Source organism: Heliconius melpomene, chromosome 21, assembly GCF_056956725.1.
Source record: "Heliconius melpomene rosina isolate 202511_hmr_F chromosome 21, ASM5695672v1, whole genome shotgun sequence".
Lineage (NCBI taxonomy): Eukaryota > Metazoa > Arthropoda > Insecta > Lepidoptera > Nymphalidae > Heliconius > Heliconius melpomene.
In genome coordinates this window covers 10,530,585-10,558,042 of record NC_140409.1, presented here as the reverse complement: position 1 = coordinate 10,558,042, position 27,458 = coordinate 10,530,585, and the positions used below count along the sequence as shown (strand labels likewise).

Genomic DNA, 27,458 nt, shown 5'->3' with positions numbered 1-27,458 from the left:
TTTCTAGTTTCCATCAAGAGAGTACACGACATGTCTCACTTAGTTGTAAATATATTTTATCTATACTTTTTATTCATTTAAATAGCGCCAGGTTTTTTTTAATAATATATTGTAGAGAAATTCAGATGACTTAAGATTTGGGAACACATCAATTTAAATATAAAATTAATAAAGTTATATAAATTTTACCTATATTAATATATGGTCATAAACGTCAAGTTATTCTAATTAAAGTTTAAGTGAGGTAGAGCCTATGGATATGTATCTAAAATATGAATTTAGCCAAATGAATATTAAAAAGCATATAGCAAAATATTATTAATTATTCATTTTTTATAATAAATATATTAAAATATTTAGATAATATTACAACGATTTAGTGAAAGTTACTGTCTACGTCTTAGTTTACGAAAGTCTTTTGCGTCCAATAGTGTGTTTTAAGGAGAATCATGGAGTCGCGGTTAGCCTCACTTGTACAGTCCTATACATACTTAAAATACCTATGAGTTAAAGTTTTTTTATAGTTGTCTTAGAGTATTTCGTTTTATATTGTTGTTATTAATTATAAAGGGGTCACGTGGTGCAGTGACAACGTCTGAATATAACGTGATGGTTGTGCGTTCGAAACCTACTCTTGGTATTTTTTATTTGTTTTCCTGTTCTGGTAAGATATGACGCAAAATTCAATACGGCTACTCTACACTACAAGAGTGTGTTTAAACGATTTTTTAAATAATATGCATAATATGCACGCACATATGATCTTGTATTTATCTGTAAATATATTTTTTATTGTGTATAATATTATTTTGTCCATCATCCAAGCAATTGGGTGCTTAAGGAAAACAAAAAAGTAAATAGCAATGACGCAAACAAGACATACCACAACTTTATTATAACAAAATTTTACTTAGCAGTGTAAAAATAAATAAAAATGAAGGGTACAGATTTATTAACTTCATTTAATAATAATCATTAACCTTACACTATGTTATTTCAAATAGAACAAATTAATGTAAAACGGAACAGAAACGTATTTTTTTTTTAAATAAATGCTATAGGCTCAAAAATAATTATATCTGATACGATTTTTTTGTTTGTTTATAATAACTTATTTTGGTAAAATTTTAGTTTTGTAATTTTAGTTATTAGTTGTAAATACGAGTAACTGAGACGCAATTAGATTGGCCAACTAAGTCAAGATTGAGGTAGGTATTGGAAAGTACGTCATGGACCATGGCACAACATGTTTACGTTTTTTATTTTAATAGATATATTAACTCTATCACTGTAATGTAATCAATCAATCAATTATCTAAAAATAAGATTTCTGAATCTAGTAGGTATACAGTAAATTTATTGTAATTGGACAAAAATCCCACACCCAAATGTGGTTTACCCGATATTTTTAAATAATTCAAAATCGTTCTTTACCTTTTTCACAAATAACAAGAGTGAATGCTACCTCAGTTTATTCATCTGTTTTCAATTAGGACATTGACGCGCGCGCACGTCACTCTTTGAATGACGTTATATTAAGATCATAATGAATATTCAGCGTCGACCGGTGTCGGGCTCACGAGAGCACCAACATAAAATATGTTGATAGAATCTATGGAAGGTTAGTTAAACATTACAAACGTTTATATAATAGCATATAATATTTATTTTAGTTTTAAATATTTTTTGTGTTATGTATGAGGCTCGAGGCCTAATGCAACAGCGTCCGACTGAAAATGCAATGGTTGGGGGTTTGAACCTGAGAACCTAGTGTAAAAACACTTCGTTCTCATTGAGACTGCTTCCGTTCCCCACTTCATGCCGAATTCTGCTTGCAAAGTAATATTTCATATAGAATAATATCTACTTTTGCTTTACCATAAAAAAACTTAATAATACTAATTGCTAGTTTTATTAAGAGTAACTTGTTTTATTTTTGACAAAAACTATAATTACAATAAACTATTTTTATAGTTTTTTCACACCAAATTTTTCCTTTAGCGCTCTAGTTTACTTTATAATTCGAAGTATTATCGTGTCGCTAAATTATATGTTTAATTTAAAAATTATTGTAAGATTATTATAATGTTAACGTTTACGTGTTAAACGATCATTACAACTGATTCTTAGGACGATAATTTGTGGATTGACATACACACATCGGTATCACGTGCCTATAAGATATAAACAATATATATTTTTATTTTAAGTTATAAATTTATTTAATAAGATTTTTTATTTATAATTTTTAATTTAGTTAAATAACTTACGTAACTTTTAACGTGACAGTAAAAACAAATTTCTAGTCATTAACGACGGTTATATCTTTATGGGACACTTAAAAAGCTTAAATTATTAATATTTTGACAGGGTAACTCTAAAGGTTCCAAAATAATATTGTTACTTTGTCTAAAATTCACGAAAAATAGATTTTTTAAGCAAACCATTATATGTAGTATGTCTTTAACTGATTATCGTTCACAAAATGCCTCTCACGTCGCGACGCGTTTATCTTCTACGAGTTACACGCTAAGCCAACTTCGGAATCACCATCAAATATTAATTAGTATTAGTTAGTATTTTTAATTCCTTACTTTCCATTTCTTTGATATCTACGTACAATTGTTTTTTTTTTCTATTTTTGTCTTTTTAATTAATAATTATAATTACTATACATCTACTAAACACAATATAGATTATTTGTGTTATATAAACACAACAAGGAAATTTTTTGCTGGATTCGTTCGCAAACTTTAATGGTTCTTAAAATTGACTTCAATTCACACTGCAGACCGAACTCCAACATAAAATTTTATATATATCAAAATTTGATGTCTTATTTATAATTTAATTTCTATGAACTATCCGAGGCAAATAATAAATAATTAAAATCTAATAAAGATATTTATTTGTATTTCAAATAACGTACTTTTGGATAGTATATCTACTCTATATTAACATAATAAAATAATGTGAGTAAAAAAAAATATATTCTACTACCAATACTGTCGCTGTGACGTTAAATGTAACACCAGGAACAGTTAAGCGGTTATCCTCGGCGAAGCATACATACGTAATATGACTCTCTCTATACGTATTTAAAATTAACATTTCTAACTGCATCATCTGTGACGATAAAGTTAATGATATTGTCATACATTATAATGTATTACAATTAATTATAACGAACACTTCCCGTTACTTTTAGAAGTTGTGGCTTTTTCTACATGTACGAGTATGTATGAAAGTTAAATGTAAACGAAATATAGCTATATAAATAGTTATGTTAGGAGATCCTATTAGCATTTATTTATAATTTAATTATATTCTTTTATATTTTTAACCCTATCGTTTTACTGTTTCCATCGTTGGCTAAAGATATAAGAATAAATAAAAGGTTCTTTCAATTTATAATGTTTCAGGATCTCGCGTCTAATATAGTACCTACAGCTGTTTTTTTAATAAATACGTGCGAATTTAAACTTTATTTTTAGAAGATATTTTTAGTGATAATAATATTTATATTATTCATAATGTGACTTTAACTGTACTCTTGTCGATGGGAACTGAAGCGTAAATTTTGTCCCAAGGTCGCTGTCGCCGGCGAGAGCTGTCGCGTATTGCGTAGGTCTGATTACGAAATAGGCTTTTCTAAAAAATCATTGGTAATTGTATACGAAACTAGCGGCCCGCCCGCGGCTTCGCCTGCGTGAACTATTTTATTATTAATTTCTGTCTCCGTGTGTACTTACGTCTTATAAGTAACGTCCATAGAAATTTTAAGACTCCTAGCATTTATAGTAACAAGTTTCATACAAACTCTCATCCCCAAAAACAACCCCTTAGGAGCCGAATATTGCAAATTCCCGTCTTAACGAGCACCTACGTCCTATAAAGTAACTCCTATGCAAAATTTGAGATTCCTAGCACATGTAGTTTCTGATTTTATATATATAGATAAAAAAAAAACGGTTATAAAATTTAATAACGTAAAAAAAAATTAAAATTTCATTTCGTCGTCCACGAATTTAAATATGGTTTCCGCTAGCCATTGAGTGACATTGCTACATAAATACACAAAATATTACCTCTATTGGAAGAAACACAGCTAGTTTAGTATTTTAAAGTCACTTTTAAAATTATAGTATGAAATATTACAATATTTTAATTGTTTACGTGACAATATTAATTATTTCTTAGAGACAATGACGAATTAACTTGAATATTGAATAATGTTTTCTTTTCATTGAGCAAATGTCGTTATAGCATGGAAAGATTTCTTGTCCTATATTGCTTTAAAACTAAGATAAAGCTTAGCTAAATATTATGAACAAGTATATTATAATTTATTGTAATTGTAATTATTCATAAAAAAAGCCTTCTACTAATATACTTTTTGAAACATTGACCTAAGAGGACAAGATAATAGATCCAAAATGTTAATATTTTTTTAATATAAGTTTTTATATAAAATGAATGACGATTTTGTATAGCATTTCTTACTTTGATCAACAAAATAGTGGAGATACATACTACGTGGTGGCAGGTAGCGTCGTCGGTCGTCGGGTTCCGCGCGGTCGCGGTCTCCAGGTGAATGGCAGGCCAGCCCGCGCTACAAAAACGAGCAAATTTGTGAATGCTACGTATCGCTATATACGAAACGCACAGCACAATCGCTCGCACAGCATTATATGTCATCGCATTGCATAAATATATCATTATTTCTTGTCATTTATTAATATTAAGCTGATAAAAATATTATATATATTTTTTTTTTTATCAACTTCACGCTGTATCCCGTATGTAGCAGGGTAGGTAGAGGGAGTCTAGTGTCAAGACACTCCGCTCACTACTTTCTGATTTCTGGAGGCATTACGTGTTGAGTGGCGGAACTCTACACCGCGTTTTGCCTCTACAATTTATTAATAGGCATATGAACTTATTTAAATAAAATTTACAAAAAATATATTTATCTTCCTTATTCTACGGTCAAGTGTATGTTATTTTACCATAAGTGCTTAGTCCTCATATATATTTGTATATATCTATAATGTAAACAATCATTTCTGCTTAAAAATATTTTAAGCAGAAATCATTGGCAAGGAATTTTTGTATTTGCAATATATACGTTTCTAGTATGACAAGAGCGTTGAGATATCGTATTTTTCCTCATTCTTTCGTCCTTTTTTATTTGCATGTTTTATTTGATACACCCGTCAAGTTTATAAAATTAAAATATTTTTCAAATGAATAAGGCAATATATAATTATAATTATGTCACCAAACGAAGTAATATCACATAAATTCTAATATTTTACTCCTTTCGACTTACATATATCAACTATTCAATTCAGTGTCTTGGCCAAGGACCTACCTTGTTGTTGATTGTATGTAAATGGAAGTTCTATTTTCTTATGGGATTCTTGTAATATTGTATTTGAAAATTATTTAATAACATTTTTATATCATTATGTTGCAATCATCAAAATAAATAAAATAAATCAATGTGGATAAAGTTTACACATTTGTAAATTGTTATAGCATTAAATAGTAGGTATGTGTAAGTTAGCAACTTACTACATTTTTTTTTACAATTTGAACACATAAGATTTTCTTTATTGGGCTTCTCTTATAAGAATGATAAAAATGCTATTATATATGCACCAACAACATTGTACCACTTTACAGTAAAAAAATAATTATGTAACGAATTCGATAACAAAAAAATCCTCAAAATTACAGCGCAGATCTGATTGAACTTCATTATAATATCAATATATTAGTTTATATTGTAATTATTTACATTTTTAAATCTTGAAAGCAATTATTGAAATGTCAAGTTCATCATCAAATATTTATGACATGTCTTAATGACACAGACTTAAGACGTAAATATTATCTAATGGACGTCATCATTATTGTTTTGTTATCTGTGTTTTTTAGAATTATTATTTAATATAAGGGATATATAATTATCTATACTAATATAATAAAGCGGAAGAGTTTGTTTGTTTGTTTGTTTGTTTGTTTGTTTGAACGCTAAGATCTCTGGATCTACTGGTCCGATTTTCATTGTTTTTGTTTTGTATAAAAGCTGCATTCTTCAGAAGTGCTATAGGCTATATAACATTACATTACACATATATACTAATATATTTTAAAGTACATTCTAATTTGACATGCAATTTATTCTGCCATGTTAATAACAACCGTCGTTGCTACGCGACCGCTACCGCGACGTTTTGATATTCATCCTTATGAAAATAAATATAATAGTCCCTTTTAGCATTTTATCTAGATTGAAATTATAGTTTACTGTATAACATACTAATAAATAGATTGATTTCTCGACAGGACATGTCACTGATTCCAAATGACCTAGCCACCTAGCGGGCGGCACAGTATGACCGACGCGAACGGGCAGATGACGTTGACGGTTTTATAAATTTTCATACATTTTCGAACTTTATTTGTTGTTTATAATTAATTTAAAATACACTTTGATTCTCTTCTTATTTTATTTGATATTGCCCGCTAAAATTATCCTACTTAATAGAGAGAAATGTTTAGTTATTTCGTAGAGTCGATATATATGTACGCACGTACGGAAAACTTTAGGTACTTTTTCTAATATTAAGAATACCTATCCTTTAGTTACTTTTAATCCTTTTGTTAGTTCATTTCAATAACTCAGATAATTTTTTCTAATAATGTGTATCTACTTATTATTCTTTTTGATTATTTGAGCTTATATTTTCTTTCTAATTCTATTGAGAATTGAAAATAATTTCATGAATATATTTAATAAATATTCTTATAGTTGAAGCAGGCGTAGCCGCGTCCGGGTCCACTAGTAGTTTAATATAAGGAAAAAATGTTTAGCCTTATGCTTCTATCGCCTAATTGAGTCGGGGGAAATTAGCTAGTGTAAGTTTAGTGTATGTCGAGGGCTTGCGTCATGATTGACGGAATTGAACGCTGATGGGAAATGAAAATAATTCATTTTTTAAAGTTGGGATTTGAGCTACCACCGTCACGTTTACAGTAGGATGCTGTTTATAAAACAATTGGACAATACATAATTGTATACAAATGTTAAAAAGAAATTATATTTAAAACGAATCTAATTTTTTTCTAACGTTAACTACATTATTAGCGTTTCAAAATATTATAATACCTAGAAATGTTTACCATCAGTTTTACATGAAATATATGTTATGTTTGGTGAATCTCTTTTTAACATGCATTCCCCTATTGTGTAATATTATCTCTGTTTTACCGTTCATTCTCCTTTGTCTATTCTGCCTTCAACATGACATTAACGAAGTGGTGAGTGCTGAACTGACACGCTAAACAACGGCAAAATGTGTAATAATTACATAATATCGATATTTTAATTTTTTATTTAGCTTCTTATATGCACATAATAAATTGCGTGCACGTGTTTAAGTGTTCGCTAATAATGATTGCTTTAGACGTAGAGATGAGGTCGGTCTTTGCCTCTGCGACGTCTGTCAAGGTTGTAGCCGATTTTTAAAGCAATGAGAAACAAAACCGGATTTAAATGGTAATATTTTGCATTACATCACCCATTCGGAAGGTTCGTTTTTATCCTACTTGAATATGAGATTTTTTTGTTTACATACCGCCCATGGCGTAGAAGAGCATAACGATAAATCAAATGTTCATATTATTCGAACCGTATTAAAACAATGTGATTTAACTTTAGGGCAGTCGCTTAATCTTCTATCTACTAATAAATAATAGATAAAAAAAATAGATAAAATAATAGACAACACTTCGCGCCGAATTTTCGAGGCGTTGCACGTTGAGTGGTGGAACTCAACACTGGGCTTTTGCCTTGGGGCCAAAGTGAAGAAATGAAAATATTAATTAAAAATGGGGACCCACAAACCTCACGTCACAGTCACATTCTTGAGCCCCTGCGGCACGACAGCCTCCATAGTAATAAAAATGATATATTAAAAAATGTGATAATTTAACTAATCAATTTTAATAAAGCCATTGAATGATGTCTGTAAGATAATAGAGAAATATAGGAATTAATATAGATGTTCATGTATATATTTATAGCATTAGTCTAAAATGCGAGACGCGAGCACGGAAAACGCATTTTCTGACGCTTAGTGCATCCCTGATAAAACAACGAGGATTTACGACAGTACTTAGTTCCGCTTCTCAACATCAGTAGAAAATACGTGATGTACGTCTGTACATGACTGTGTCGCCCTGACTTCCGTTGGCTTGAACGTGCTCGTGGGGAACAGTTCGCTTGATTAAAACATAATTTCTAGAATATTTCTGTGATGATAGACAAAATTATCAAATAAATATTTGTAAATATTTCTTAAATTTCACTTACATAGGTACTTTATGAGTATCTAAGTATTTATATTAGTGTTTGTGTCATCATTGTCAGAATTGATATTAAATTTTAAAAAGTATTAGCTGTATAAATAACTTAAGTTTCCAAATATATTTCTTTCCTAAATAAAAAAATAAAATACACAAGATATAAAACACCAAAATCGATTAATAATCTAATACCTAGACGTCATAAACGACTGAAACATAAAGGCGGATAGAGAGACTAGATTCTACGTTGTCGTAATATAATGCATAAACAATTTCATATATTTACATAATATAAATATGTTTGTTGAACGTGAAACACGATAAAAAATACAAATAACAAAATAATACATTGTAACTATTTATATACTTTTTCATTCATAGATTTTACAAGTCCATTGAAAGAAAACGTGCGCTTATCTATAATGTCTTGACTTTTAATGATCTCGTAACTCATTAATACAGTAGAGCACCTCGTTGCTTGGTTAAAAAGTAAACGGTACAGATTTGATGAAAACAAACGTGCAACTTTGTTTCATATAATATTTTAGTTGTTACATAAACAGTTGAGGAAATAATTCTGCGAAAATTCTAAAGTAAATTGTTATGTGTTAACACACTCCGTACGCCATTTTCCGCTGACTTCTGTAGGGATTGCTAATGAAAATATTAAATTATTCATTTTCATTAGTGGGAATCGAACTCACAACCTGTCACTTTGCAGTCATACTTTGTGCCCCAGAGTCACGACTGGCCTCAATTGTATTTCAATGTAATTCTCTGATTCATTTTCATACATAACATAGTATCATGAAAAAAATTACAAATATTTTATTATTTATAATAATGTTATACCTAGGTATATTTTACCGCGCATCTTCTGCCCGATCACACTCATCTCAAATAAGGTAATATAATGATAATTATATATTTTTATTACGCGAAACGTGTCGAGGTGAGATATGATATTATATTATAACATAATTATAATCGAAGATTTTGTTTTACCGATTGTACTGTATTTTTATTATTTGTTAGATATTTGCAGTCTCGTTACGGGCCTCGATGTGAACAAATATTGGACAACTTGAAGTGCATTTTTTTACATCTTTCTACGTGTTTCTTATAAAATCTGATTTCAAGGTAATTTGTGTTTATCGTAACCAGTAGTTGATTGAATAATTTAAATTACTTAAAAGATAAAAGTAAACTTAAAACTAAGGATTAGTGACCGCTGGTATTTCATTTACGAAAGCAAAAAACAAATTAAATTGATATTAATATTTTTAACATTTTTAAAGTGTTAAACCGCACTTGGGAAAGAAATACACTTATTAAAAAAACGTATATAAATTTGAACGTAGAGGGATTTAAATGTGCCTCTTGAACGGGACGGTTTCCATGTTTTTTTTTTTAATAATTAGATTCTGTCTACACACACTGGTTAATTAATAGGTTTGGTGCTTGAAGATATAAAAAATTTTTATAATTATGTATATTATTTATTCATCATCATTTTTACGCTTGATAATTGGTTGACTAAATTTTCATATAAAATAAAAAGAATGAATAAACTATTGTTTACTATAGTAAAAAAGTTTAGAGTACCTAACTTTTACACGCCATATTGCATGAAATGTAAATAAGGTCGAAGTAAATAGCTATTGTCCTCTTGATTTATCTTTGAGATGACACGAAACATAATACTTTAATACTAAAAACGTTCTTCACCTGCTAGCAGGTAATAATTAGAATTTATAATTTCAATTGTTAAGTAAAAACAAAATTGACCCTTCAATATAATACAGGAATATTTATATTTCAATACTTTTTTAGCTTGCTCTGGTAACAATGTAAAGCGCGGTAAAAAGTCAATAATTATTTCCCTCGTGTGAGAATTGAACCCAAAACCGTAGCGTTTAGAGTCACTCGCATGTGCCACTGCGACATAATGGCCTCAATAATCAATACAGTAGGTTTAATTTAATTACTAACTTTCAATACTAAAAATTGTCATTTGGTTTCATAGAAATAAGTATTGCTATAATGTATGAATGACGTCGAATGTTCTTAAAGTCACATAAAGCAATGACATAAATATATTTTGCTATTTGCCATTTTGTAAGCAGTCAGCGCAAAATAAGCAACTAGGCGTTATATATTTTTTATATTGGCATAATTAAAATTTGAATAGGTAATCATATTTTGTAAGGCTGTAGAGGCTCAACGGTAAAACGTTTGACTTTAAGCGGTACTGTTGTGGATTCGATTCCGACTGGGGGCAATTATTATTTTCATTTTCTCGCTCTGGTAACTAGACAAGACTGGCGGGATAGAGCATGAAACTAATAATAATATTTGAAATCTCTAAATGAAGCCTAATCCTTTTTTTTCCTTTTAAAGAGTTAACATAAAATTGAACTCAACACCATATCTTATATAACAAATAATTTTTCCTTCTTGTTATAATCTCGCAGGCAATTGCTTTTCCTTTGAAATACTATTTATATTTAAATTATTTTCAAGTATTTAGTTAGTAGGTATTAGGTAAGAAATACCGTCACGTGTCCATTTTAATCTCACGAATATATTTGAAATGTACTTTAGATCAATTTTGTAGAATGTACATAAAAAATATTTTTTTTAATTCAATCCATTATAACGGAGCGGTGTCTGTACATGAAAGTTATATAATAAGTTAAGTAGTAGAACCCAAAACAATAACTTTTTAAATTTCTGTGTTTACTTTGCGTTTGTAATAATCTCAGGAACGACGGCCATTAAAGGGTTCACAAATGAAAAAGAGTTGCATAAGACGATATTGCTATAAAATAAGTTTTATCAACGTTTGGACATTGTCTTTAAAATGATAATGTTATTAGACCACGAAATTAATTGAGATGAGAAAAAAAATTGAGTAGCACAGGCGGGTGAAGCCACGCGGGGGCCACTAGTCTAAGATAAACGTTGTAAGGTCGTAATTTAACTGTAATAGATCTATGGGACGATCTTTCAATGTTAACATTCTAAGCTCACCCTGCTATCAATTACCAGTTTAAATGGTCGAGGTAACGAAACGACGCGGCCTAACGGTATAGGTTTTAATTATGTTCGTTATCTATTCTATCCGATTTCTTAAGATGCATATCTTTTTACGTGTAACAGCTTTTTGACATTTTTTTTGTTTAATTTAAATGAAATAAACTAATATTGATATATTGACATATTTTTCAGAATATATTCTATACTGTAGATCACTTACAGTGATAAGGCCGCCCTTGCGCTATGTTAAAGTACTATAATTCTCATGTATCTTCATGTATCTTTATGCAATAAAGTATTTTTGATTGATTGATTGATTCTTCAATAAATAAATAAATAAATCAGTTTCACGTTGTAACCCGCACACAACAGGGTAGGCAGAGGGAACCTAGTGTTAAGACACTCCGTTTCTCACTTTCTGTCGATTTCTGGAGGCATTGCGTGTTGACTGGCCGAGCTGTACGCCGCGCTTTGCCTCTACACCAGAGTGAAGAAATGGAAATGCAAACGTAAATAAATATTTCACTTCCTCGAGTGGGGATCGAACCCACAACCGTCGCGTTGCAGTCACACCCCTGTGCGTCTGCGCTACGACGGCCTACATATTTTTCACTTCACAGAAATCAAAATTAATCAAGAAAAACACAGGAAGAAGAAAAGCATGAGCAACCAAAGTTTATGGCGCACAGCAATTAAAAAACTGAACAAAAAAAAACATATGTTAACTAAAACAAACATCGAAATTGACTTACCGAGAAAAAAATCAACAGAAGAACAGAACAGACACACACTACACCGGCAGATATGTAATTTTGTTAAACGATATAACGAATAATCAAATGTAACGAATATTAAATATTGCCGATATATATTTTATTATTTGAACTAATCGCTTATAATATTAGAAGTCAAATGGTCGAATCCATTAGGGGGTTCCCAAGAAATAAAATGATCTCACATACGTCAAGAATAGTCGCTATACATTAATTTATAAAAGATCTGGCCGCTCATTAAATATCGTGCGATTCTAAATAGCCGCGGTGTGATAAAAGGAAACTGTTTATTAAGAACGAAACGGTCACGGTTTTGCGTAGTTCGCGCTCGCGTCGCCGTTTGCTATCGGAAAAATCAAAGTGCGAAACGAAAATTTTCCCACACGTACAATTAAAAATGAATTAAATATGTTTATACTTGTAAATGACTATCCATTCTTGAGGCTAACTATGAAAATATTACGAGAAGTGATCTTATTAATATTTTCATTAATTTTGTCGAAGCCATCGTAGCGCACAGTGTGACTGTAATCGCGACGATTGTCGGTTCGTTTTTCAGTCACAGAAATTAATTATTGTTTTTCTTGTATCAAGGTAAAGCGCAGCGTTGAGTTCCTCCACTCTATATGCAATGCCTCGAAATTCGGCTGAAAATGGAGAACGGAATGTTTCACACTAGATTCCCTCCGCCATACACCTTATGAAATTCGACATGAAGTTGAAAAATAAAGATTGTTTTTTCGTCTAATTTAGATATGTATTGTAATATGATAGAAAATATCCTTCACATTTTGTAAATTAAAAGAATAAATATTGACAATTATTAAATTGGATATATTTATTTTTACTCTAATAAAATAAAGTCTTACGTTTCAGCATTGTCGCTGAAATAAAAATGTATTAATTTCAATACGACCGTAAAATTACAATTAGCTTAAAAAAATACGAATAATTCCTACATTTGACATATATTTATTATATTTAATGACTCAATGGAAAATCGACGAAAGAAAAAGGTAAAATGCTCCATGCTACCAATAACGCGGTGCGACCTTACGACGTGGACGTCTTTATCTGATGAGTGCTGTGATTTTCCGCTTCTTCTCATACAATATGTACGGGTAAAGCCTAACAATAGTGCTTGCTTGAATATCAATTAACTCTTCTTTATTATTCTCTCAAAACTTAGGTTAACTAGTGGCAGAACGAATCAACACCTTAAAGAGATATTGATTATTAGCTATTTTTTTATTAGATTACCTATAGAATTATCTAGTCTATCTAAATGTATTTGCCAATTTTACAAAATTTTTAATTTAGTGAAAAATATAAAAAAAAACGACTCACTTTGACTGAAACACAAAAACAAATCATATGATAATATAGATTGTAATTATTATAAACATAATGATAAATTAAATGATATTTCATATCTTTTAATTTCTTTATAAACTCTGTAAGCATTCGAATTTTCGTCGTTACATTTTTAATAATCTTATCGACACTGACATATTATGTATGTATGTTTGTGTATCTAAATAACAATGCTATACATTAGAATTCTATGAGGTTTTTTTATACTTAACGTTGTTTTTTTCTTAATGCAGGTCATTACATGTGACTATTATTATCCTTAATAAGTGTAATGATGTTAAGGCAACAGTGTACATCTAATTGTGTCGGGTTATTTATATTGAATATCTGAATATAGAGCGAAGAAATGAAAATATTAAATATTTCATTTCCACGAGTGGGAATCGAACCCACAACGTGGGTGTCGCGTTTACACGCGTGGGCTCCCTGCGCCACGACGCCTTACTGCCAGAAGCTTACTTTTGGATTGAATTTTAACTAGTACTGAAAACTTTTATTATTATTTTACTTATTGTGTTCAAATAATTGTGTGTAGTGAAAACATATTGAAATATAACATATTTATCAAAAAAAAGAGTTTTATACCTATTTGTAAGTAATGCGACCAATATCGTTCCTTGAACATTTCTTATTCAATTGATGTTTTAGATTCAATTAATGAATTAGACCTAGTGAAGCTGCAATTAATATAATTTAAACATTAAAATACAAACGTTTCCTGTTTTCAATTTTTGTCTTGATTTCATTATTCGTGTTACATTTTCATATAAATTTTTTTAAAGATATTACATTTTTCTACATGTGTTAAAGTGTTGTACATAATATGTTAATATATTTTTAAAATGTTTAAAGTATTAAAAATAAATTAATAGAAATATAAATTATAGAAAAATGTGGGTATTAAATATGTTTTGCACATATTTACAAAAATGAAAATTGATCATATTAACAAAATGAAATTTAAATTGTGTTGCGCTTTTTTCCATACCATTTATTTTTTTACATTTATTTTAAATATAACAAATGTTTATCACTTATGATAGTGAAATATACTCTTTGTGTCTCAAAGTACGCTTATCATAAAAAAAATTAAATTAAATCAGCTTCACGCTGTATCACGCACACAGCAGGGTAGCCAGAGGGAACCTAATTATTCGTTCCCCGAACGTTCCCCATTTTCTGCCGAATTCTAGAGGCATTGCGTGATGAGAGGCAGAACTCACCGCCGCGCTTTGCCTCGATAGGGCGAAGTAATGGAAATATAAACGTAAATAAATATTTCACTTCCTGTAGTGGGGATCGAACCCACAACCGTCACGTTACAGTCACACCCTCGTGCCGCTGCGCCATGACGGCTTACGGTTATCATTCTTATACGATATCATAAATTACCTTGTTAATTATTCTAATAATAAAACGTTTTAATTGACTCATCTAATTAAAATAATACCATACGAGTATATCCTAAGAACAATACTGCAGGAAGTTCTTGAGATGAATATCAAATAAATGTGCCGCTTCCTTTTGCAATCCGTATGCTCAACTAACTTCTAAATAAATACAGAACGATCGCATATTCAGGTTCTCTTGCAAAATAGGCAGAGAGAATTTCTTCATAATTTTGGTGACACATAGAGAGCAGATTATTCTTAAGGTAGATTATTCCATTGTCTTTACATGTTTTTCATATAAAGATAACATGTAATGTAGAGTGACATAACCAGATGAGGTCACGGAAGAGCTCAGCACTTACTTAGTACTTTGAATAAAAATTATCAGTTCCACAACTTATTATACCTTACTAGAATCAACTAAAATTGCATCCGATTCCATAATCCAATCCATTTCTACAACGCCGTCCACTTCTATAACCATATATTTTGGTTTTGAACTTAGTTCTTTTAAACAACATAATACATACACTATCGATACATTGCAAACTAGAAAGCTCAAAGACTCTATGTCCTTATAGCGTTATCTACTCATTCAATTATACACTACAATGATCATCTTCTATCTATCTATCTATCAGCCTTTTCTGGTCCACGGCTGGACATAGGCCTCCCCCAATGCTCGCCACTCCGTCCGGTCCTGCGCCCTTTGAATCCAGCGGGTGATCATCAATGATCATCTTAGATTATAGTAATTATAAGTATGTTTGTGAAATAACCATGTTTATTTACACGAATTGCGAGAATGCTATCAATATAAATTAATTCAAAAAGTAATAAGCAAGATAACTAGACTAAATTAATTTAAATAAAATTGATAGCGGCAAATTGAAGCGACGACTTGACAATGTGGCATTCATTTATGTGTGACTTCTTTGAAATGTCAGGAACAAGAATAATTATTTTATAAAATATCTAAAAGTATTCTATATAAAAACATTAGGTGATTGGTCCTCTTTTCTTGTACGATATTTTTTTATATTCGCAAATACAAAAAGCCAGTCAGGTCAGCCAGGAACTCAACGCCGCGTTTTGCCCCTATACCTATATTAGAGAAGACATGAAAATATAAAATATTTCATTTCCTCGAGTGGGAATCGAACCCCACAACCTGTCGAATATCTTGACAACTTGAATCAACAACTATGAGTGGGAAGTGTACAATTGTATATAATTCATTATATTACAAGAGTTGTTTAACGTAGAATAGAAACGATAACATCTAGATGACTTCGTAATTACAAACTTTGTATACGGAAAATACATAATGGTATTATGCGGATTTGTATTGTGCAATTCGAAGAATCTTGGCATATATAGGTACTAATATTATATGTATTTCGTTTTAAAATAAGACAGTCGTAGCGCAGAGGTACTGTAACGTGACAGTCGTAGGTTCGATCCCCGTTTTGGGGAATAAATTATTATTAATTTTAGTTTTTATAATAATAAATATTTTAATTTCTTTGCTTCGCTAATATAATTTTTAAGTACACAAGTTTTTCATTCATTTAGTATATCTAAAATATGCACTAATGATATTTTTTATATATTTCACATAAAGTTTCATATTTTTTTATAAATAAAATTTAATTTTAATTACTAACATTCATTAACATTGTAGGTGCGGATGTTTTATACGCATTGTATTCATTGTTTCCCATGTATCATATATATTTTTTAAAACTTTTTGCACATTCTAGCATCAGTGTCTCTCAAGAGGACGGATGAGCTATAATTTATTTCTTTTTAACATTGAAAGAAATAAAAATATATTAAGTTGAAATAATTAAATTATAATAAATAAATTGAAATAAATAAATAATAATTAAATTGAAATATATTAAGACACTCCGTTCCCCACTTTCTTCCGAATTCTGGAGGCATTGCGGTTTAGGTGGCAGAAATCACCGCCGCGGTTTGCTCGACACCAGAGCGAAGAAATAGAAATATAAAAATAAATAAATATTTCACTTCCTCGAGTGAGCATCGAACCCACAACCGTCGCGTTCAGTCACACCCTTGAAATTATTATATTAATAATTATTATTCGTACAGTTAAAAATCAATTGGTATCAGTTATGTAAGTCGTAAACACAAGTTAATTAGTTTATTTATATGCCTCGGTTAAAACTTTGCTATTACCTAAGATTTGACAAGGTCGTGATGAGCTTGGCCTTCTCACATTTTGGACATTTAACGCTTAACTGTTTCACGCCTGTTCGCTTTAGTGGCTACATGGTGTAGATATTTGTTTTTATTCGCTTCTATTTTGAACGAGTAAATATAACTTTTTTTATTATTTTCATATGTTATCGTAACTTTTGTTATAATTATATTTCTAGGTCTTAATTGTGTAATTAATAATAGTAATTTGATTTAATACAATTTAAATTTTAATGATAATAGTAATATATAGTAAAGATTATTTTTCTGAATAATGTTAAGGACAAAAAACAAAAGTGATGTATGTCCAGCTGCAACATAGTGTAAACTCTGCCGCAAAATATGTTTTAATTACAATATATTAATTAAAAATTACAACCAAAATATTCATTTTATAAACGAAAATATTCATATTATAAAAAACAGAACTATACTGTGAAATATTTTTCTATACATACTTAGTAAATAACACAACACCCTTTCTTTTATCTCCTCAATGAGGCAATAAACAAAAGCAAAGACATAAAAGCGATAAAGGCAAATATACAACATATTTGCGAGGAGGGCCGACAGACAGTTCCGCGAGACGCCAATAAAAGAAAACAGTTCAACGGAGAAAGTAAATGTGAAATCTCAAATGAAACTCGAACGTAAAAATATATTTGTCGAAAGGACATTGCCATTGGCTCGTCAATAGCGTGGAATTATTTATTATTTTTTTATTTTGTCTTTTGCGTGATATTAAAACACGTGTTTCCGGAATCAACTCGAGACAAAATACATAAATAGAATTTGTTTTATTAGAAATAAAGAAATATAAATAAAATAACAGATGAGGTATTCAAGAATAGTTATTATAGAATTCAAGAATAAATAATAATTATTATATATACACTTAAAGAATTATATAATAAACAATAATATATAGGTCTTCACCGATAGACGTCATACTTGTCATAAAACAGATTTACGTATATTTAAGTAAAACGAAAATCACGAGATCAAGGTGACCTACTAATTTTGTGATTTACAGAACTAAGCAAGCACCTGCGTTGCTCGTGAATTTTCATTTTAAAGGAACGAAAAATAACAAGATTTTTCATTATCAAAAGTCTGCTTTTCTTTGATTATTTCATTTCCTTAAATTAGAATCGAACGCACAACCTTTGTTATTGATTAATATATACATATATAGACATAAGCCTTTTACTGGGTGTAAAGTGCGACGATTAGAATAACTTTCCCGCTTACTTAACGCTAATGCCAAAATTTGCCGTAATGTGTTTCGCTATGCGAATACTAATGCGAATTTGTAAATTTCGCGTTATTCTAATGAAATCGAAACTCGTTGATTACGTAATAAGAAAGCATCTAGATATATGATCTGTGGGAGATAAAATAATTAATATAATAGGTAGATAGGTACCGTACTACGTCATGAAGAATAAGGCAATAACAATTTCATTTTGTAGGTTCAGGTTATAGGCTTCATTAAGATTTGATGAGATATAATTAATAATTACTTATGTACTTTATAAACATAGAATATTGCCAGAGAATATTAGTTTTCAAGCATAAATAGAATTATTAATATTTTAATATATTTAAAATGTTATTCCACACTTAGAAAACTAAAATATATTTTTTCTAAAAAAAAATAATATATTATCAATTCAAGATTGTTTACCTTTGTTAATTGGTATTTATAATTCTTTTAATTTATTAAATAGGTATCTTATTCTAAATACTATATTCAGTAAGAGTTAAATAAATGCATTTTTTTTTTATAAATTTTAAAGTTTATTTCAATAGTTATTTATAATAATGTAGGTATTTTAGTTAACTATAAAATAATTATTGCTTTATATGAATAGCATAAAGAAACAAGAACTATAGAAACAAACAATAAATCTCATTCTTCCTGTTATAACGTGTTATACTTTAGATGTAACAACCTATGTAAATGCAACTGTCAAACCAATAATAATCAGATTATCGATAAAATTGTGCTCCAATTACCAGCAAAATATACTTATTTTGTTACATATTAATTTAAATATTTCAATAATATATGAATACTTTTTAGACAACTTATAAAAAAATTAACGTAACAGGATTTGAACCCGCGCCTCTTTGTGACAATGAAATTTCTATATGTTTTCCAAAAAGCATTTTCCTTCCCTAAGTGTGGAATAACACTTTAAAGACGTAAAAAATATTGCAATAACATTCTTCCAATAGAAATAACATGGTTTTTTTCGACGTTTCCTTTTATCTGGCCACCAAATAATAATTTCATCACTAACCTAACCTATAAATAAAGCTAATATAAAACAATGTGACATAATAGACAATTAAGTGTTAATTTATAATAGTTAAGTTATTTACAAGTAATAAATACTTAAAAATACATTTAGCGGCTATTGAAAAATAATTTTATTATGTAGAGAAGATTATTTTGGCTTACTCATAGATTGACTTCAAAAAAGTATATGTAACTTTTAATCGTCTTACAAAGATAATCTGTTAAATAATTTCATGGTTTATGTAATTTTTCTATTTTTTCATATCCTAACAGAATATTTCATACCCAGATCGATTCTAATATTTCCCAAATCTTAAGTGCCACAATACTTAAGTATTATTAATTGCGTTGTTTGTTGCATAAAATTTCCATTTTTATTAAATAAATAAATTTTTGACCACCACTCGTTTTTAGGTCACACATATCAATATAATTGCGTCATTCAGTTACGAGTTTCCAAGAAAAAACAATAATGCGTTTAGTGAATATTTCACCACTGCTTTTATTTTATTTTTTTTATTTTGTTATGGAAAGCCGTTTCTATTTACGTTATAATTGGATTAATTCATAAAATTACTAAAAATAATCATAACTATATTATTTATTATACGTATAAGTTATTTTTTTTTTCTAATATTAAAATAATATATATCAAATATGGAATATTTTCCTTCTGCGTTGTATCGCTATTACACTAACGGCGTAGCGGCGGCGTCTAGTTTTTATAGTTGTCACGATTCAACAATTAATATCGATTTGAAGATATAAAATAAAAACATAATAAAAATCAGTTATAAATATAACAATAATACTGATATATTATGTATATACAGTATAAATATTATAGATATACATAGATATTTATAGATGTTTAACACTTTAAAGTTGTATTTAAATTATAAATAAAAAACATTACTTTTTATTTTGGCTAAATCAAAGAAAAGTAGAAAATATGGTTAAAGTAAATTTTACCGAACGCAAGTCCAGGCCCACCCTGAAAAATATCTCTAGATACGCCCATTGGAAACAACTTCAAGTTGTGTAACACAATTCTAAGTTATTTTCTCCCTGACCACGTAGATGAAACCGTAGGTAAAAGATAGTATAATATAATTGCTAGAGCAATATAAAATGTGCATTATTAATTAAAGTTTACAAAAGTGAAAGAAAAACTATCCCAAAATCATTTTCTTGTAATAATCTTTGGGAAAAAAATGCCATATTCCAATAAATTAATAACATTGAAAATACGTACGATAAATTATACGTTCGCTTCATGCCACATACGTTAAACATCGGACACGTTATTTGAACAATAAAAAATAACTGCTTATTGTTCGAATATTGCTGTCATATTTCAGTTTAATGATAACACCTACCGCCTAGTCTGTTGTGTTCATAGAATCACTGCTGAGCTCTGATGTGACGGAAGCAGCTGTTTATAAATTATTATGTACGACGTATGTACTATTTATTACAATAATTGATATAAAAAACTAAATTTAATAAATGTATTAGTTCAAAATAGCCTATTTATGGTTAAGCTACATTCTTATATTTTTACTATTAAATTTTACATGTTTAAATAAGTATAAATAAATATAAAAATACGTTTAAAATATAGTAAAATATTCTTTGAGATTATTTTATTAAGATATTATATATTTCTGATGCTGTTTTTCACAGTCCACAAGAGTAAAAGAGAATATAAGGTTAATTGTGATCAAGTAGTATTTTGTATTTTAGGATATATATTTAAATATAATTGAATGATTGATGATATTGTAAAACAATATTGGTCACTTCAAGGATTAGATAGATGGATTCTCAGAACGTGCTTTGTTGGAAAGTAGGTTTCATACTCGCCTTGTAAACTTGTTAGTACCGTTTGCACCATGTAACATGTCTACACATTTATTTTATTTCAATGTAAAAAAAAGAAAAATTTAATTAGTCAGCGATAATATTAACATTAATAGAATATTTCTTAAAACTTGATTTTGCAGTGCGTAATAATTGCTATAGAAGTAAAGTTTTTAGATTTTCAGTTTTATTTAAAAATTATATTTAGTTTTTTTTATTCATCTATATATATAAAATCGAAAGGTCACTCACTCATCACGAAATCTCAGAAACTACAAGTGCTAGGAATCTGAAATTTTGCATAGGAGTTACTTATAGGACGTAGGTGCTCGCTAAGACGGGAATTTGCAATATTCGATTTCTAAGGGGTTGTTTTTGGGGTCGAAAGTTTGTATGAAACTTCGTTACTACAAATGCTAGGAGTCTCAAATTTTGCATAGACGTCACTACGACGTAGTCATGGAGACAGAAATTAATAATAACATAGTTCACGCGGTTGATACCGCGAGCGGGCCGCTAGTAATATATATTTTTAAAATATGGCCTTTTTATTTCGTAAACTTTCGTTAACTTCACACGTGACTACATATTTTGTTCAATATCGATCAAATTGCTATCTTAAAAACTAAATACGCACGTTAATATTAAAATATAAATAATATTTAATATACTATTTATATTTAATATAATTGAAATTAATCTATGTAATATATATTTAATTAACCTCCTACTAACCTCTGACTAATTAATCTGTACTTAATAAGTTCAATTTTGTTACTTAAAAAAAAATTTAAAACTACATCAACTAAAAAACGCTCAAGCTATATTCAAGCGCGATTGTTAATCTCTAAGAGTTCGGTTATTTTCGCTTCTCATAAAACTTGTTTGTACCGTTTGTGCTGCACGGTGGAACTCTGCGATGGTACGAGTATTTTAATGCTAGTCTACAGTATAGAATTAATCGTATTTTAATAGTTAAATTTAACTACAACGTAATACAGTTAGTGTTTCAGTGTTTCTTTTTTTTTATATAGTAAAATAATCTAGGTACAAATCTCTATCTCTCTTCCTACGTAGAGATATCTTAAAAAGTGAATATCTCTACTTTTGTATAAAACACAGCCATTTTAACTATTTTTAAAGATTTTTTCAATATTAATTGACCATTTGCGAGGAGAGTTCCAAAAAAATATATTAAAAGTAATATTACAATACCTACAGTTTACATAAATGGAATTTTTTTGTTAAAAGTTCACGTCCCTGACACCTCTGTTTTCCTCGACAACACATTGTCCTAAATATTGTATCGCGCTTGTATGTAAATAGCAATAAGTCAATGGCATATGTATCTTTGTTTAGTCTGTCTGTTTATAAAGTAACCTTGTCCGTTTGATATTTACTATTAGATAATTAACTGTCCACAAGCAGCGTGTCTAACGGATCCCGGTTGATTTTTAAGTCAATGCACTTTTAACCCAAATTATGATTATATAATATCATTTTATAACAACTTATCTTATAAATTAATAATTTTAGTATCTTATTATTTTTCTTAATAAAATAAATAAACCAGCTTCACGCTGTATCCCGCACACAGCAGAGTAGACAGAGGGAACCTAGTGTTAAGACGTTCCGTTCCCCACCGAATTCCGGAGGCATTGCGCCTCCGGAATTCGGAAAGTTGTGTTGAAAGGTGTGTTGTTGAAAGTGTTGAATCATTCTTTTAATAGTAAACTAAATAAATTATTAATATTTTTTTATTATATTACCTATAAATAATATAATAGAAAACGCCGCTTCTACATATTCCAAATACAGAACTATCATTTATTCACAGCGACAACCAGTCGCTACAAAATCGTGCACATTAAATTGAAGACATTTGCAAAATATGCGTAGAAGAGATTGTAAGGTATTCGGGTCGAGAGGATGGCGCCAAGCGACCGGTCCGGAGAAAACGTGGACAGTACAAACGTGCAACGTGTTACATAAAGAACACAAGTGCCTTTGGCCTCGTTTATACTATTTATGAGTTCAATAACATAATTATATTATAATTATTGTATTAGAGGCCTTCGTCGCTTAGTGGTTTAAGCGTGTGGCTGTAAACGTGGTGGTTGTGCGTTCGATTCTCAGTCGTGAAAAAATAGTGTTCATTTCTAAGCTCTAGTAACAAGGCAAACTGCTACCTAACACGCAATATTTTGAAAATTTGGCGGGAAATGGGGAAAAAAGGTTCTCTATGCTTATCCTGCTATTACATTTGCGTGATGCTGCAAAAGAATCTAATACCTATCTCTAATATAATCTGTATCAACATTTTTCGAAACTCATATTGCTTAATCACCGACTTCGTTAATTGCAAACTAAGCGACATATTAATCTACAATAGTGACCTCAATGTTCATTTTTACACAGTCAGCTAGGTCTGTAAAAATGCTTTATAGACATTCAACTGACAGATTCTTCTTTAAACCTAAATTAATTGAAAAAAAACAATATGTTCAGATGCATATAGCAGGGTAGGCAGAGGGAGTCTAGTGGTAAGACACTCCACTCTCCTCTCAAGTGGGAATCGAAGCCACAACCTGTCGCGTTTACAGTCACACACTTGCCACGCCACGACTGGCCTCAAAAAAAGATAATAATTTTAAAATATTGAAACAAACAACTGTTTCTGCACCATTCGTTTGCGATTTTGAAGGGACAAAGAAATGAAAGGCAGTTTACGCGACTCGCAATATGGCGGGCACGTTCGCAAACATTTATCTTTGGCGCGGACATTTTCCTGTTGGTTTTATAACTTTATAAAAATAAACTGAAATCAATAAAAGAATTTAATTATTTTGTCGACAACGGCGTTTCAATTTTAAATAAATAATGTGAACAAAAACTTTATTCTTAGAATTTATTGTAAAAGTCTTATTATTTACCTATTTGATATAAGTTTTAATAAAAAAACAGTAAACATATATTCAGCTTGTATTGTATTTACTGTTATTACATTTTTAATGCAAACAAAATATATTAATTTCTTTTGTTTTATTGAACGAGTCAATAATATTAATAATGCATTCATTAACTTTTGAACTGGAACGTGGTCAGATGGGTAGGTATGGTTTGCTTGAGATGCTTCGCACGTGGTGGCAACCTTGCAGCAAGGCTTTTCTGGTCGTACGGCCGTGTGCTAACATCTGATAGACTTATCGCATTGTAATTTTTGTATGTCTGTCTGTCACCTTTCAACTTCTAAATTGATTTCTTTTATCGCATCGGTGAGTCGAAGTCATGTAGTACTTAGTGATGCGTGACGAGATTTTACTTATTTCATGCGTTGAATAGAGTTGTTATCTTAGTACGAGTATGTATCTAGACACGTCGGTAAAGTAATTTTTTATCGAAGATTTAAGTTAATACATTACTTCTAATATAAACATATAACTATTATATTCATATTGTTATTTTTTATTATACATTTCTTAAATCTTGATACAAATTATTATCAGTGTTTCATTTAGCCCAAATTAATGAAATTCAACGATCACTTCAAGTTATGTGGGTAATGTTAATGCAGTAAAAGTATAGCGGTATTTTGTGATAAGAAAAAAATATATAAACTTAAAGTGGATTATATAATTTTAATGAATTTTAACGTGTTATTCCACTCTTAGGAAAGAAAATAGTTATTAAGAATTTGAACCCGCGCCTCTTAGTCTTGCTTTTTGTCTTGGATGGTTTCCAAGAGACGCGTTCAAATTTTTATACGTTTATACTCTGAAGATTACTAAATTTCCATGCAACTATTTATGGATACCCTATGTCATTGTCATCCCGTATTACATCCCGCTTAAATTAAATTTAAATTATAAATAACATTTTTTATATATTATATAAGCCTATTAATTATTTTTATTAGCGGAGTCTACTATCATAAATTTTGCAACTTCTGTAAGTAATTGGTCGAAGATCTCACGTTTTGAACTTCCATTACACACTTCACTTTATTACAAGAACCTTTATAATCTTTGCACAAGATACATAAAGGTTTAAATGTAATGATTAAAATTTATTCAGCTATTAATTGAAAATTGCCTATTCATTATTTTTATGCAAAGCTCTTTGAGATAGAGTACCTATATTGTACGTACGCAACAGATTTTTCTTTTTTGAACGATTTTTTCAATTTTTTTTATAAAATTACCGACTTCTAAAATGAATTTTAAAAAATATCTTAATAATGATATAAAAATTTGCCTTAGACGTTAAAATAAACTTCACCCGAGGAAGGTTTTGTAGTAGCAATCATAGATATACTGATTTTACCTACACTTTGTCAAAAATTAAAATTTTCGCTATAAAAATATAATAACTTTGTTTCTTAGTGTTCAATAAGTTTTAGGAACCACAATGTTATTTTTAAAGAACTAAATATAGAGAACTTGCATGTATAGGTTTGATATTTTTTTCTTGTCTATAGAGTCACCCCGCATTTCTTTAGTTATGGATAAAAATAGTTAAGCAGCTCACATACTGCTGTCTACTTACTAATTTTTAACTGCGTATTCGAGATATTACTTATGGTTATGATATATGGACGGACATACAGACAGACAAACATGTACCCCGAAAAGAAACACCCAACCGATTAAATAACACATCTCGGCGGGCGCTTGCGTACCCTTGTAAAACATTACGATAAATTTATTTTATGTAGAAATTTCAAAAAACATACAAATTCACCTTAAATTACTTCTCAGATTTAAAAAAATCCAACATAAATTATATTGAAGAATATATCAATTTCAGTTGAGGAAAAATAATTGTCTAAATCAAAAATAATCACCAATATGACGAATTGTATTGTTATGGTGTGCCAAAAGCCCATAAAAATAAATTACGACAAGTGAATTAAAATTGAGAAGAGCTAAATTGCTGCATTCATCATCTGTAGCCATTGTTATTTTTAAAAAAAATTAAACCAATCAACTATTGAATAGATCTTCTTCTGTCACGCTAATATATTATCTATCTATAGAACTGTAAGGATTAATATTGGATGAAATTGAAAAGTTGAAAGATTACAGGCTGTTTTTAAAACCAGTTGAAGTTAATTCAAGTTTTTTTTTTTATAGAAATGGTTATTAATCATTTTAGAATATTCTATTCAAAATTTTCAACTCAAATTTTAAATATGCCTTTTAACAATTTTCTGTTTAATTAACTTATTCATAACTAGCGACCCTATTGCGGCTTCGCCCGCTTTTACTGCTGGATTATTCATATCATGTATGTTTGCAAATCACTTAAGATAATGTGAAAATTAATTAAACCCTAATGCAACCCGCATTTTAGTAGTTTCAATAAGGATTTTCCAATTGTTTTACACAGCAAAGATTTTTTAGTAGGTACCGTAATTTTATATCTGTGATACTAATCTTTTCAAGTACTTATTAAAATATATTTAAATTACTATTTTTAGATAGTTAAATGACATTAAATAATACATTCAACTCGAATTATCCAATACGTGCAAACGCATCTAAATCTTCGTTGCTATAAAGGCAGGCGGGTTTTTTTTTTTCGAGCTTGTGGTTAATGCTGAAGGGGGTATTTTGTCCCTGATGAAAAGCAAGCATTACGTGGCTGCCTGTGACGAAAATTAAATAGAATGCATCGGCCGGGAATTGAACCCGGGCTGCCCGCGTGGCAGGCGAGCATTCTACCACTGAACCACCGATGCGTGTAAGGCAGGCGGGCGAGGCGGACTCGCTTGTATAAGCATAAAGTCGCGAGGCGCGTTTCGCAGCAAGGATTTTTTGATATTGTAACAACTTCTAAAGTACTTGTTAAAATGAAAAACAGCAAAGACAGTTTTGATCTACATTAAATGGCCAACGTAACTAATATACTTATTTATATGCTGAGAGTAAGGGATAAGTGAAACTTGACTCGATACAGTTGATGTGTGAACGGCGTGATGTGTCAATAATTAAATGCGTTTTTCTCTAAAACTATTCGCAATTTCGAAATATTTTAAAAAGCAAATTTTATCTTCGTTTAACGTAGAAATTTAATAAAGTACTTTAAAGGATAAGGATTAATACCATTATG

The 27,458-nt window shown here is 29.7% G+C and overlaps 1 protein-coding gene across 2 annotated transcripts in view; it reads right to left on the bottom strand.

Moving 5' to 3' along the window:
- LOC146527233 (UNC93-like protein) overlaps positions 1 to 27,458 on the bottom strand; it is a 71,206-nt gene that overhangs the window by 20,299 nt on the left and 23,449 nt on the right. The window contains exon 2 of one of the 2 annotated variants that reach the window (XM_085206757.1): positions 4,534 to 4,612. The exons of the other annotated variant lie outside the window; for it this stretch is intronic. The gene's annotated coding sequence lies outside the window, so the exon portion shown is untranslated. The remainder of the gene's footprint in view (positions 1 to 4,533; positions 4,613 to 27,458) is intronic. 2 annotated transcript variants of the gene reach the window in all.